Source organism: Orcinus orca, chromosome 6 (genome assembly GCF_937001465.1).
Source record: "Orcinus orca chromosome 6, mOrcOrc1.1, whole genome shotgun sequence".
Classification (NCBI taxonomy): domain Eukaryota; kingdom Metazoa; phylum Chordata; class Mammalia; order Artiodactyla; family Delphinidae; genus Orcinus; species Orcinus orca.
In genome coordinates, this window is record NC_064564.1 from 50,825,685 (window position 1) to 50,837,922 (window position 12,238).

The 12,238-nt window shown below is 46.3% G+C and overlaps 1 protein-coding gene across 8 annotated transcripts in view; it reads left to right on the forward strand.

Moving 5' to 3' along the window:
* Positions 1 to 12,238, forward strand: part of KLHL9 (kelch like family member 9) — a 153,676-nt gene that overhangs the window by 105,365 nt on the left and 36,073 nt on the right. For 5 of the 8 annotated variants that reach the window (XM_049711064.1, XM_049711054.1, XM_049711062.1 and 2 more), the window contains one exon: positions 11,586 to 12,193. The exons of 1 other annotated variant lie outside the window; for it this stretch is intronic. The gene's annotated coding sequence lies outside the window, so the exon portion shown is untranslated. Of the gene's footprint in view, positions 1 to 6,423; positions 8,124 to 11,585; positions 12,194 to 12,238 lie in introns of those variants that run through there. 2 more of the 8 variants (XM_049711059.1, XM_049711060.1) reach the window with 2 other exon arrangements.

Sequence of the window (12,238 nt, forward strand, 5' to 3'; positions counted from 1 at the left end):
GTTACCAAGGAAACCAGTAGCAGGGGCTCTTCCATCACAACCCCTCAGGTTAATGACCAACATCACAGCAGATACTGATATTTCCCTTTTATGAGCTAGCAGGTGGAGCCGTTTTGGCCTAAGCATTAGAACAATCACTAGGCGGGCCCGGGGCGAGCAGGCTGGTGGGCGTGGGGTGTGAGGGAAGTGGGGGCTGGTCTAGCGGGGGATGCACGAAGAGCAAGAGAACAGCCGTCCTGAGTGTCCTGACCATACACCCCACCCCTACGCACCCTACACGACCCTTATCATCTCCATCCGCCCCTCTTCTGAGACACCCCCGGGGTCAGGTACATAGCGGCGCACCGCAACCAGATACCACAAATGCAATATACACAACAGCTGCTAAGAAGTGTCAAGAGTAAGCTAGGCCCTTGGCACACAGGGCAGGAAGAAGGCAAGAGTCTTCAGTTGCCCCCCCTATGGCGGCATGAGCCAGGTGGATTTCCCATGGCATCTCGCTGCACACCCAGCCATCAGACTCATTTTGCAGCCTGGCCACCACGGTGGCCCAGTCCACAAGCTGATTCCCTGCCCTCAGGCTAGCGAGGAAGTCTAGCAATACAATACAGGGAGGTCGTGACCAGTAAGCAAAATACAAGCCTTAACAGCATTCTGAGATAACACCACCCCTACCTGTGGTTTCTGTCCTGGCCTGCAGTACCATACCGCCTGTCCACCCTCAGTCCCCACAGCCGGCGCCAAATAATGGAGCCTTTCAATTGGCAAGGCATCAGCAGGGTTGGAAGGCAGGTGGAAATACCAGCACTTATCTTTACCAGGCCATTCCTGAACTGCATAGCCAAGAAAGTGGGATTCCTTGGTTGATATCGATGTCTATGGTAAGAAAGGAAGACAAGAAAGAGTACAGCCATTTTGAAAAAAAGACCAGACAACCGTCTTGGGCAAAACAGGTCTTGCAAGCTAGAGAACAAAGGCCAAGGGGTCCTGAGTTCTGGGGGTGGGATAAGAGAGGGGGACAACATCCTCCCAGGAATAAAAGATGATCTCTGTTACATTAACGAGTATACCTAGTTGCCACAAGGGAAGAAGCTCAACTGCAGATTTCAACCTTACCTGTTCCGGGGCTCTCTTGCAGAAGCTCCTCACGCACTCCTTTCCCCTCCCAGAAGCGTTCCCTAACCTGAGCGCCACCATGGAGCCTCCTGCTGCTGAACGAAGATGTGTGAAGGTCTCTGGAAATTGTCAGGGATCATGAGACAAACCCTCTCCTTTGTTATAAAAGCAACTAGCCTTTTCCACTCAGGAAGCTGCTTTTTTTCCTCCGCCCCCCACCCCAGCCTTCTCCCTTGTGCACAAGCTGTCTCTTTTAATAAAAATCTTTGCTTGCCTAAGAGTCTTGTGGAAGTGGTATCATTTCTGTGGTACTGCTGCCCAAGAATCTGGAAAGGGCCTGGTAACAATGGGAGTCCTGTTTCTCTCCCACAGCTGTTCTAGGTCCTGAAGAGTGGTCCTTTGCCTTGCTCTACGCATCACAGAGGACTTCTGTAACGGCTTCCACCTGTTGTAAGACACTGCAGACTGCATAGAACTGTCGTTCCAACGCACTGCATCACGGCTCCGCCCCCTTCCACAGCTGGGCCCAGGAGCACCAGGGTATTAGTACCATGCCATTGCCAAAGGCCCAAACCACACCCTGCCGGGGAAGTGGCCACACCCAATTCACAAGCCTGTCCTCAGTTAATATCCCTGAAGCCTGTGGCTTTTAACTGTTTAGGGGTTTGGGGTTGGGGGTACGCTCCTTTACCCAAACAGATAACTCCAAAAGTATCTGATGGGAAACCCAGGTCCTCGCGTTTTGCCTTCACCAGCCAGTCCCGGGCAGTCAGATCGACCACAAGCACAGGGCTGCTACTCTTAAACTGCAAAGAGCCTCTGAGGTTAACAGGATATCATCAGTATAAGGGTCGAGAAAGACATGCCTCATGGTACACAGCTGCCACAGGTCCCACTTGCCAGTGGATGGCCACCTTGGGATTATCCCCCCACCCTACCCCGTTATCCATCAGTATTTCCCGACATCTCAGCACTCACCGGAGTATCCTCGGCCTCTGGGCTTCTTGGCTGGCTCGCCAACTGTTGAGCTGCATCCAGCAGGCCTGCAAGCCTTATAGCTGCCCAATCTCCAGACCCAAGAAAGAGCCCAGAGACGGTGGCAGACATCAGTGGTCTACTGGACAGGGGTCTTACGTGTCTGTATTAAAAGGTCCTCAAAGAACACCCAGCCGTGAAAAGCAATCGGCCGGCAGCCATGTTTGCCACTCCTCCCGGAAACAGGAGACTACCATTTTTAGGGAGAACTGACCTCAGGTTCGCTCATCAGTTACCAAGGACACCAGCAGCTGGGGCAGGTCTCTCACAACCCCTCAGGTTAATGACCATCACCACCACAGATATTTCCCTTTTCTGAACTAGCAGGTCGAGCTGTTTTGGCCTAAGCTTTAGAACAATCACGTGGTGGGGCAGGGCGCAAGCATGTTGGTGTGAGTGGGGTGTGAGTGAAGCAGGGACTGGTCTAGCACGGGATGCACAAAGAGCAAGAGAACAGCCGTCCTGAGTGTCCTGACCACACACCCCACCCCTACGCACCCTACACGACCCTTACAATCTCCGTCTGCCCCTCTTCCGAGACACCCCCGGGGTCAGGTACATAGCGGCGCACCGCAACCAGATACCACAAATGCAATACACACAACAGCTGCTAAGAAGTGTCAAGAGTAAGCTAGGCCCTTGGCACACAGGGCAGGAAGAAGGCAAGAGTCTTCAGTTGCCCCCCCTATGGCGGCATGAGCCAGATGGATTTCCCATGGCATCTCGCTGCACACCCAGCCATCAGACTCATTTTGCAGCCTAGCCACCACGGTGGCCCAGTCCACAAGCTGATTCCCTGCCCTCAGGCTAGCGAGGAAGTCTAGCAATACAATACAGGGAGGTCGTGACCAGTAAGCAAAATACAAGCCTTAACAGCATTCTGAGATAACACCACCCCTACCTGTGGTTTCTGTCCTGGCCTGCTGTACCATACCGCCTGTCCACCCTCAGTCCCCACAGCCGGTGCCAAATAATGGAGCCTTTCAATTAGCAAGGCATCAGCAGGGTTGGAAGGCAGGTGGAAATACCAGCACTTATCTTTACCAGGCCATTCCTGAACTGCATGGCCAAGAAAGTGGGATTCCTTGGTTGATATCGATGTCTATGGTGAGAAAGGAAGACAAGAAAGAGTACAGCCATTTTGAAAAAAAGACCAGACAACCGTCTTGGGCAAAACAGATCTTGCAAGCTAGAGAACAAAGGCCAAGGGGTCCTGAGTTCTGGGGGTGGGATAAGAGAGGGGGACAACATCCTCCCAGGAATAAAAGATGATCTCTGTTACATTAACAAGTATACCTAGTTGCCACAAGGGAAGAAGCTCAACTGCAGATTTCAACCTTACCTGTTCCGGGGCTCTCTTGCAGAAGCTCCTCACGCACTCCTTTCCCCTCCCAGAAGCGTTCCCTAACCTGAGCGCCACCATGGAGCCTCCTGCTGCTGAACGAAGATGTGTGAAGATCTCTGGAAATTGTCAGGGATCATGAGACAAACCCTCCCCTTTGTTATAAAAGCAAATGGCCTCTTCCACTCACGAAGCTGCTGCTTTTCCTCCGCCCCCCACCCCAGCCTTCTCCCTTGTGCACAAGCTGTCTCTTTTAATAAAAATCTTTGCTTGCCTAAGAGTCTTGTGGAAGTGGTATCATTTCTGTGGTACTGCTGCCCAAGAATCTGGAAAGGGCCTGGTAATAATGGGAGTCCTGTTTCTCTCCCACAGCTGTTCTAGGTCCTGAAGAGTGGTCCTTTGCCTTGCTCTACGCATCATGGAAGCCTTCTGTAACGGCTTCCACCTGTTGTAAGACACTGCAAACTGCATAGGACTGTCCTTCCAACTCACTGCATCACGGCTCCGCCTCCTTCCACAGCTGGGCCCAGAAGTGCCAGGGTATTAGTACCATGCCATTGCCAAAGGCCCAAACCACACCCTGCCGGGGAAGTGGCCACACCCAATTCACAAGCCTGTCCTCAGTTAATATCCCTGAAGCCTGTGGCTTTTAACTGTTTAGGGGTTTGGGGTTGGGGGTACGCTCCTTTACCCAAACAGATAACCCCCAAACTATCTGATAGGAAACCCAGGTCCTCATGTTTTGCCTTCACCAGCCAGTCCCGGGCAGTCAGATCGACCACAAGCACAGGGCTGCTACTCTTAAACTGCAAAGAGCCTCTGAGGTTAACAGGATATCATCAGTATAAGGGTCGAGAAAGACATGCCTCATGGTACACAGCTGCCACAGGTCCCACTTGCCAGTGGATGGCCACCTTGGGATCATCCCCCCACCCTACCCCGTTATCCATCAGTATTTCCCGACATCTCAGCACTCACCGGAGTATCCTCGGCCTCTGGGTTCTTGGCTGGCTCGCCAACTGTTGAGCTGCACCCTGCAGGCCTGCAAGCCTTATAGCTGCCCAATCTCCAGGCCCAAGAAAGAGCCCAGAGACGGAGGCAGAGACATCAGTGGTCTACTGGACAGAGGTCTTACATGTCTGTATTAAAAGGTCCTCAAAGAACACCCAGCCGTGAAAAGCAATCGGCCGGCAGCCATGTTTGCCACTCCTCCCGGACACAGGAGACTACCATTTGTAGGGAGAACTGACCTCAGGTTCGCTCATCAGTTACCAAGGACACCAGCAGCTGGGGCAGGTCTCTCACAACCCCTCAGGTTAATGACCATCACCACCACAGATATTTCCCTTTTCTGAACTAGCAGGTCGAGCTGTTTTGGCCTAAGCTTTAGAGCAATCACGTGGTGGGGCAGGGCGCAAGCACGTTGGTGTGAGCGGGGTGTGAGTGAAGCAGGGACTGGTCTAGCACGGGATGCACAAGAGCAAGAGAACAGCCATCTTGAATTGACTAACCATACAGAGTGTTAATTTTTTACAAAAGAATTTTTTGGAAATAATATTCTATGACTTCCAAAGGTAGGTTAGGGTTTATCAAGCCTGGCGGTGCACACACTTGAGGCCAGATAATTCTTTGCTGTGGCTGCTGTGCTGTGGGTACTGTAGGGTATTTAGCAGCATCCCTGGCCTCTATCCGTTAGATGCCAGTATCAGCCCTCATCACCAGTTGTAACAACTGAAAACGTCTCCAGACATTGCCAAACGTGCCCTCGGGGACAAAACTGCTTTCAGAACCAATGGATTAGGTCGTAATAGCTTGCTTACTGGGCCACTCACTTCTGAGCCCAAGGCGCCTTTTAAAAAGTTCAACTACACTGAGTCTACCACGCTCACAGAAAAACCAGACCACAAGGAGAGTCACCGTGAGGTGCTTCTGTACCCAGTACCACCTGAGGTCCCAGCTGAGACTCATTAGCATCAGACAGGCAAGTGAAAGTGCCTACCACTGCCAGGTCAATCCCAGCCACCCAGTGGAGTGTGCTCCTGACGCCTTAGAGATGGTGAAACAGAGGCCAGCCCTTCCTTCCGTGCCCTGTGGGAATCCCTGGCTCACAGAATCTGTGAGATGAGACATTGATTATTTTGGGTGATAGATTTTGGAGTCATTTGTTTCAAAGCTATAGTACTGGGGACATTGTTTGTTTGTATTGAGTGGAGGGCTACAACAATAAACAAACAAGCCCTATTTATCAGATCAGATTGAGTATGAGTGTAAAATCCTTTAAGACTTCAGAAAGATCTAGGTGGTGTCTCAGAGAGTCTTTCAAACAAACAAAGGGCCTTCTGAGGATCCTAGGGAATGCCTCACAGATTCTCTCCATTAAGTGACATGGCTCTAAAACACCAACTTGCTGTCTCACTGGAGACTCATGGGTAGCCCAAGGTGAAAAAGGGTATATATCTGAAGAGATTTGTGGGTGTGCCTCTTATCCAATGGCATTCATTATAAACCGATATACAGCAAACCCAGTAAATGGTTACAGTAATTATATCAGTTTAGACTGAAAGTAATAGCATACACAATAAACAGGGCTTCAGATCCCCAAACTTTTCCAGAAAGGAAGCAGGATGACAAGTCTACACGATGTAAAACATAAGCACTTCTTGTGGGAAAGGAAGGATAACTTAAAAGGCAGAGCCAAGAAGCCAGAAAGGAGAAAAATTAGCCTTGGAGAATAACTCCCAGAGACTTAGAACTGAGCCCTAATCTGAACATTGACACCACCTGCCCTAATAGGGAGCCGAATTACAATAGGCCCGTGACTGCTATGTGCTTTCTGCTTTACCCCATTTTGAATGGGACTATTATAGTATCTTATGCCTGCCTCACCATTGCATGTTGGGAGTAAAGGAACAAATAACCTCTCTATTTAGATTACAGGGCTTCACATTGAGAAGAATGGCACCCAAGGAGCAGTGCTAGAGGAACTGTGCCTGAGGAACTCCATCCACACCTTGATCTGACGGAGATGGTGAAACTCTGGACCTGCATTTTTGCCATAATAAGATGAGACTTTGGAAGGTTTTGAGAAGTGATGAATGTATTATACATGTGAAAGGATGTGACGTTTTATGGACTGTAGCAGATTGTATTTTTAAAAGATGGCAGCAACATTTCCCTCATTTCACATATTTTTCTAGAATGTTGAAAATCCTCCAGTAAGAGATATATTGTCTAATTCCTCTCTCCTTGAATCTGAATGGGTTTGTGACATCTACAATACATAAAAATGATACTGTGATTTCTGAGGCGTGGTCATAAAAGGTAATGCTGCTTCTGCCTTGCTGACCGAGCCATCATACGAGAAGCGCTATCACTCTGAGTATCACTGTTAGCCACTGCGCCACCAGGGAAGTCCGAGCAGATTACATTTAAAAGAAATATCTTCCTTCTGACCTTTTCAAAGATAACAGGAAAATAAATAATATATAACTTAGACCTTCGAATCAAGTGGGGTCTTTTTCTTCATTAACAACTTGACAGGAAAACTCAGGGATTAAGGGAAAATATTTTGGCTCTTGAGATACAGAACTTCACAGACTTTCACTGGTCATGAAGTTCAGCAAGCGGTTATTTTCACTGCCCTCATTAAGACTGGTTATTGATTAAAGGAACTGTTGATGCAAATACTTAGACCAGTCCATGCTTAGGGTACCATTGGTTCAATGGCCTTCAAATTAAAAAAAAAAATAAAGAATAAGTGGGACTTCCCTGGTGGTCCAGTGGGTAAGACTCTACACCCCCAATGCAGGGGGCCTGGGTTCGATCCCTGGTCAGGGAACTAGATTCCGCATACCATGCCACAACTAAAAGTCCGCATGCAGCAACTAAAAGATCCCGCATGCCGTGATGAAGATCCCACATGCCACAACTAAGACCCTGTGCAGCCAAAATAAATGAAAAAAAAAAAAAAGAATAAAAATTGTTTAAAAAAACTATTTTGGACTGACCTCTAGAGGGGAAACAAGGTCTCAATTTCTTCCAAAACCACAAATTTCACTCTATTTGTTTGTGCTCCAAAGGAAAGAGATTCCAGGTGAGTAAGTAAAGACCAGTAAAGCCACTGAATACTGGTATCCATTAATATATCAGTGTTCAGGGACTTCCCTGGGGGTCCAGTGGGTAAGACTCTGCACTCCCAATGCAGGAGGCCTGGGTTTGATCCCTGGTCGGGGAGCTAGATCCTGCATGCATGCCACAACTAAGCATCCACATGCCACTACTAAGAAGTCCACATGCCGCAACTAAAGGATCTCGCATGTCGCAGCAAAGATCCCGTGCCACAACTAAGACCCAGCGCAGCCAAAATAAATAAACAAATATTAAAATATATACATATATGTGTATCAGTGTTCAAACCTAGATACTGGTATCCCTGAGGGTACATGATTATTATCCAGGGGCATGCAAGCACATTGATTTTAAGAACACATTTTTTACATCCTCAGCATCGATAAACATCCTTGATGAAACTGATCAGCCAGAGAAGAGAGATGGAAGTTTGGCCCATTGCCATTCTCACATTTAGACTTTACATCACTTTGTAAAATAAAGTCCTTCTTACCCATTCCAAGCGTCAGCCTGGCGCACTGCCTCAGGGTGCAAAACCTCTGTGACACCAGAGGGACAATTCCAGAAGGCTTAGTTCTTCAGAATGATTCCTTTGATAGAAAAGCAGAGGGGACTTTAATAAGATGTTTATGCTTTATCAGTTACATCCTCTCTCCTGTATCAACATCTTTCTTTTTATTGGCTAGTTTTGATCAACGTTAAATGTGCTTAATTTTCATTTTATCCTAAACATGACTATTCCTCAGCCCTATGACCACTTGTTAGTATTATTTTGCTTCTGTCATTCTGTTCACACCCAAACTTCTTCAACGTTCTCTGGATTATCTGTCCCTATTTCTTCACATGCACCTCCTTCCTCCAATTGCCATAATTTGGCTTCAACCTCCCTGTTCTAATAAAACTGCTCAGCCAAAGTTTATAATAAACTATCAATACGTTACTGAGATCAGAGATCGCTGTCAGGCAGCCTCAGCTGATATCTCAGAAGCATCGGACACTTGTTACCACACCCTCCATCTTAAGGTCTGATGCTCATCTGGTCTCCATGTCACCACCATCCTCTGCTTTTCTGCCCCTCCTCTTCTTCTTCCTTTGTTGACTGCTCCCTCTCATCTTAGGGAATTGGTGTTCCTCAAAATTCCGTGCTAGTCCCACACTTCATCCTCTCTGCACATACACTCTCAACCTCCCAAATAGTTCCAAATGTCCTCTCTATGATTGTGACCTCCATATGCATGTCTTTCCCCAGAATGTTATCTCCAAACATTAGAGCCATATTTCTACATGCTAGAATATCTAGAATATCTCCACTTCACGTGTTCAAAATTGAATACATATTTTCCAAACTTTCTCGCCCTTCTATGTTCCTTGTGTGAATGGGCCCCAATCATTCTGCAGCCCAGGATAGAGACATGGACATTATCATTGAGTTCTCAACTTCCTCAAAGCCCATAGCCAATAAATCATCACAGATTCTTCTTCTGACATCATACTCATGGCCACCCATCATCTGTACAACAGCCTTTCTACATGAAGGGATATGCCTACTTTATGAATCCTATTTCTTTCATTGCAGTTGTTTTAAAATATATTCACAGACTGTCTCATACTCTTTCCTGTCCCTTCCCTTGACTATGTGCTTGATGTAGCAACTTCCCTCTAATCAATACACAACACAGGTTGAAGTGATGGTGTGTAACTTATAAGACTGTCATAAAACAATTTACTGCCTTCTCCACTTCTGGTTTTCATCACTCACTTTGGAAGAAGCCAGCTGTTGTGAGGACACATCACAGGGCTTAGTGGAGGGGCTCAGGTGACTGTGATGAGGAACTGAGGCTTCCTGCCAGTGGTCATGTGAATGACCCATGTTAGAAGCAGATCCTCCAACCCAAGTCAAGCCTTCAAGTGACTGCAGGCCAGCTGACATCCTGACTGCCACCTCATGGGAGACCCTGAGCCCACTGAAAGCTCTCTCAAATTCTTGATTCATAAAAACTGTTAGGTAATAGACTAGTGGTTAACACCACTAAATTTTTAGGTTATTAATTATGCATCAATAGAACACTAATTTACCTATGTAGGAGACCCAATGCAAATTTCTAGCCTCCTTTGCAGATAGAATGCAGGCACTTGAATAAGACTTTGCCAATCTGAAGCACCTGTGTGACATTTTGATCCAGAGTGAAAAATGAGAAGATATAGGCTCTGTGTGGCAATTCCATGTTTGCTGGCTGAAGCAGTGGTTTCCCATGGTGGCAAGTTCAAGTTTCCAGGAAAGAAATGGCATCAAAAAATGGCATTTCCTTTCAGTTCCTACTGGGATATCGGCAAAAACATAAACAGAATTGACGAAACTATTTATGTGCCTTTTGGATTTTAAGGGTGACTGAAGGTTTAAGGGCACTTTGCACCTCTTTAAAAGCAAAAGAGTGAAGTAAGCCAGAAAGAGAAAAACAAATATTGTATATTAACGCATATATGTGGAATCAAGAAAAATGGTACAGAGGAACCTATTTGCAGGGCAGGAATAGAGACGTAGACATAGAGAACAGAAGTGTGTACATGGTGGAGGGGGAAGGGGAGGGTGGGATAAACTGGGGGATTAGGATTGATGTATATACACTACCAAGTGTAAAACAGATAGCTAGGGGGAACCTGCTGTTTGGCACAGGGAGCTCAGCTCGGTGCTCTGTGATGACCTAGGTGGGATGGGGATGGGTGGGAGGGAGGTCCAAGAGGGAGGGGATATTTGTAGACATATACCTGATTCACTTCATTGTACAGCAGAAACTAACACAACATTTTAAAGCAATTATACTCCAATAAAAATATAAGAAAATAAAAGCAAAAGTAAGATTCAGCGGATTTCCCTGGCAGTCCAGCAGTTAAGACTGTGGTTCCACTGCAGCGGGCATGGGTGTGATCCCTGCTCAGGGAACTAAGATCCCACATGCCGCGTGCGGCCAAAAAAAAAAAAGTTAAGACTGAGCACTTAATATATAAAGCAGCCCCACAAAGCAAAATAAAACAAAAGGCAAAGCTTGTCATATTATAACATAAATAGTAAAATTTGCAAATATAGCAATTATCCTAAGATAATAAATACTAATTATTACAAATTAAAATGAAATTTCTTTCTATTCAAAACTACAGTTTCTTATTATTGATAAAAATCTGCCAAAATGACTCAATATATTTTTTAACGGAAGCAGACAAAAAAGTCTTTGAACTGAGTAAATATTTACAAGATTGAGGCCACTAATAAGTGCAGTCAGCCCTCCAAATACATGGGTTCAACCACTACAGGTTGAAAATATTTGAAAAAAAAGTTCCAAAAAGTTCCAAAAAACAAAGCTTGAATTTGCCATGTGCCAGCAACTATTTATAGCATTTACATTGTATTAGGTATTATAAGTAATCTAGAGGTGATTTAAAGTATATGGGAGATGTATGTAGGTTATATGCAAATACTATACCAGCTTATATAAGGAACTTGAAGATCCAAGGTATCCGTGGAGGTCCGGGAACCTCTCCCTTTCCGGTACTGAGGGAGGACTGTAGATGAGACATACTGTGGAAGCTTAAGTCTCCTTTTCAACTTCCTGAGTTTTCTGATGAGCTTATTAATGCAAAGAAAGCATTTACTAATTTTCACGTCTTAACTTCCAGTATGACAATGTCCCAGGCACAGCAGTTGTGTACTTTGCTTCTCAGATCGACCCTGGTACTTTGTGTTTATTTTGTTTTTTTTTTTTTGTCCTTTTTGTTGTTTTTGGCCACGTCCAGCAGCTTGTGGGATCAGGGACTGAATCCGAGTCACAGCAGTGAAGGCGCCGAGTCCAAACCACTGGAGCACCAGGGAATTCCCTGAGCCTGGTACTTTGGAAGGAGTTCTTCAAAGTCTGGCTGGAGTCCTCATTGCTCAGAAAGTCTTTCCATCTCCATTTTCTGCACCAAACAGGTCGCCAACAATTCTAGCTGCTGATCAGTCCAATGAGGATTATCATCCCTCTCTGCTGAAAAAGTTGAAGATCTGCTAGATTACTGCATGGAGAAAGAGGTGGCCTGAGCTATTTGCAACTGGCTGCTCCTGGAGGAACCTGAAAACATTCTTGTCCTTCAGGCAGGAAAACAATGGAAAGATTCTTCCATTAGGTGCAGAACTTGTGAGGGTCTCCTGCTTTGGCAGGCCAAGGTTCAGGGCTGGTCACAGCTAAGGGTGCAGACAGGGCTGGAGAACATCATCCTGGGTGTCCTCAGTGAGGAGGGTGGCAGGCCCCGGTGAGCCTGGTGATGCAGGTGTCTGGCTGTGGGAGCCTGTATCCAGCTGCTCTGAGTACCTGCCTGCAAATGAGATTCTTAAATAGTACAAGGTTCTCAATTCTGTACTCATGCCAATGTTGTTTCCACTTTTTCCAATTTCTCTTCAATTTATCGGCAACAGATAATGTCGCAACTTCAATGCCTTTTTGTGTATTACACTGGAAATTAAACACATTCATGGAAAAGGACAGAGTATAAATCCAATAGGATGTACTCATCCAAATGAGACCCAAGGTTGAAATAAAATCTGAGTCTCAGTCTGTGTCTTTTTAAATTCTAATAAGAGTACTT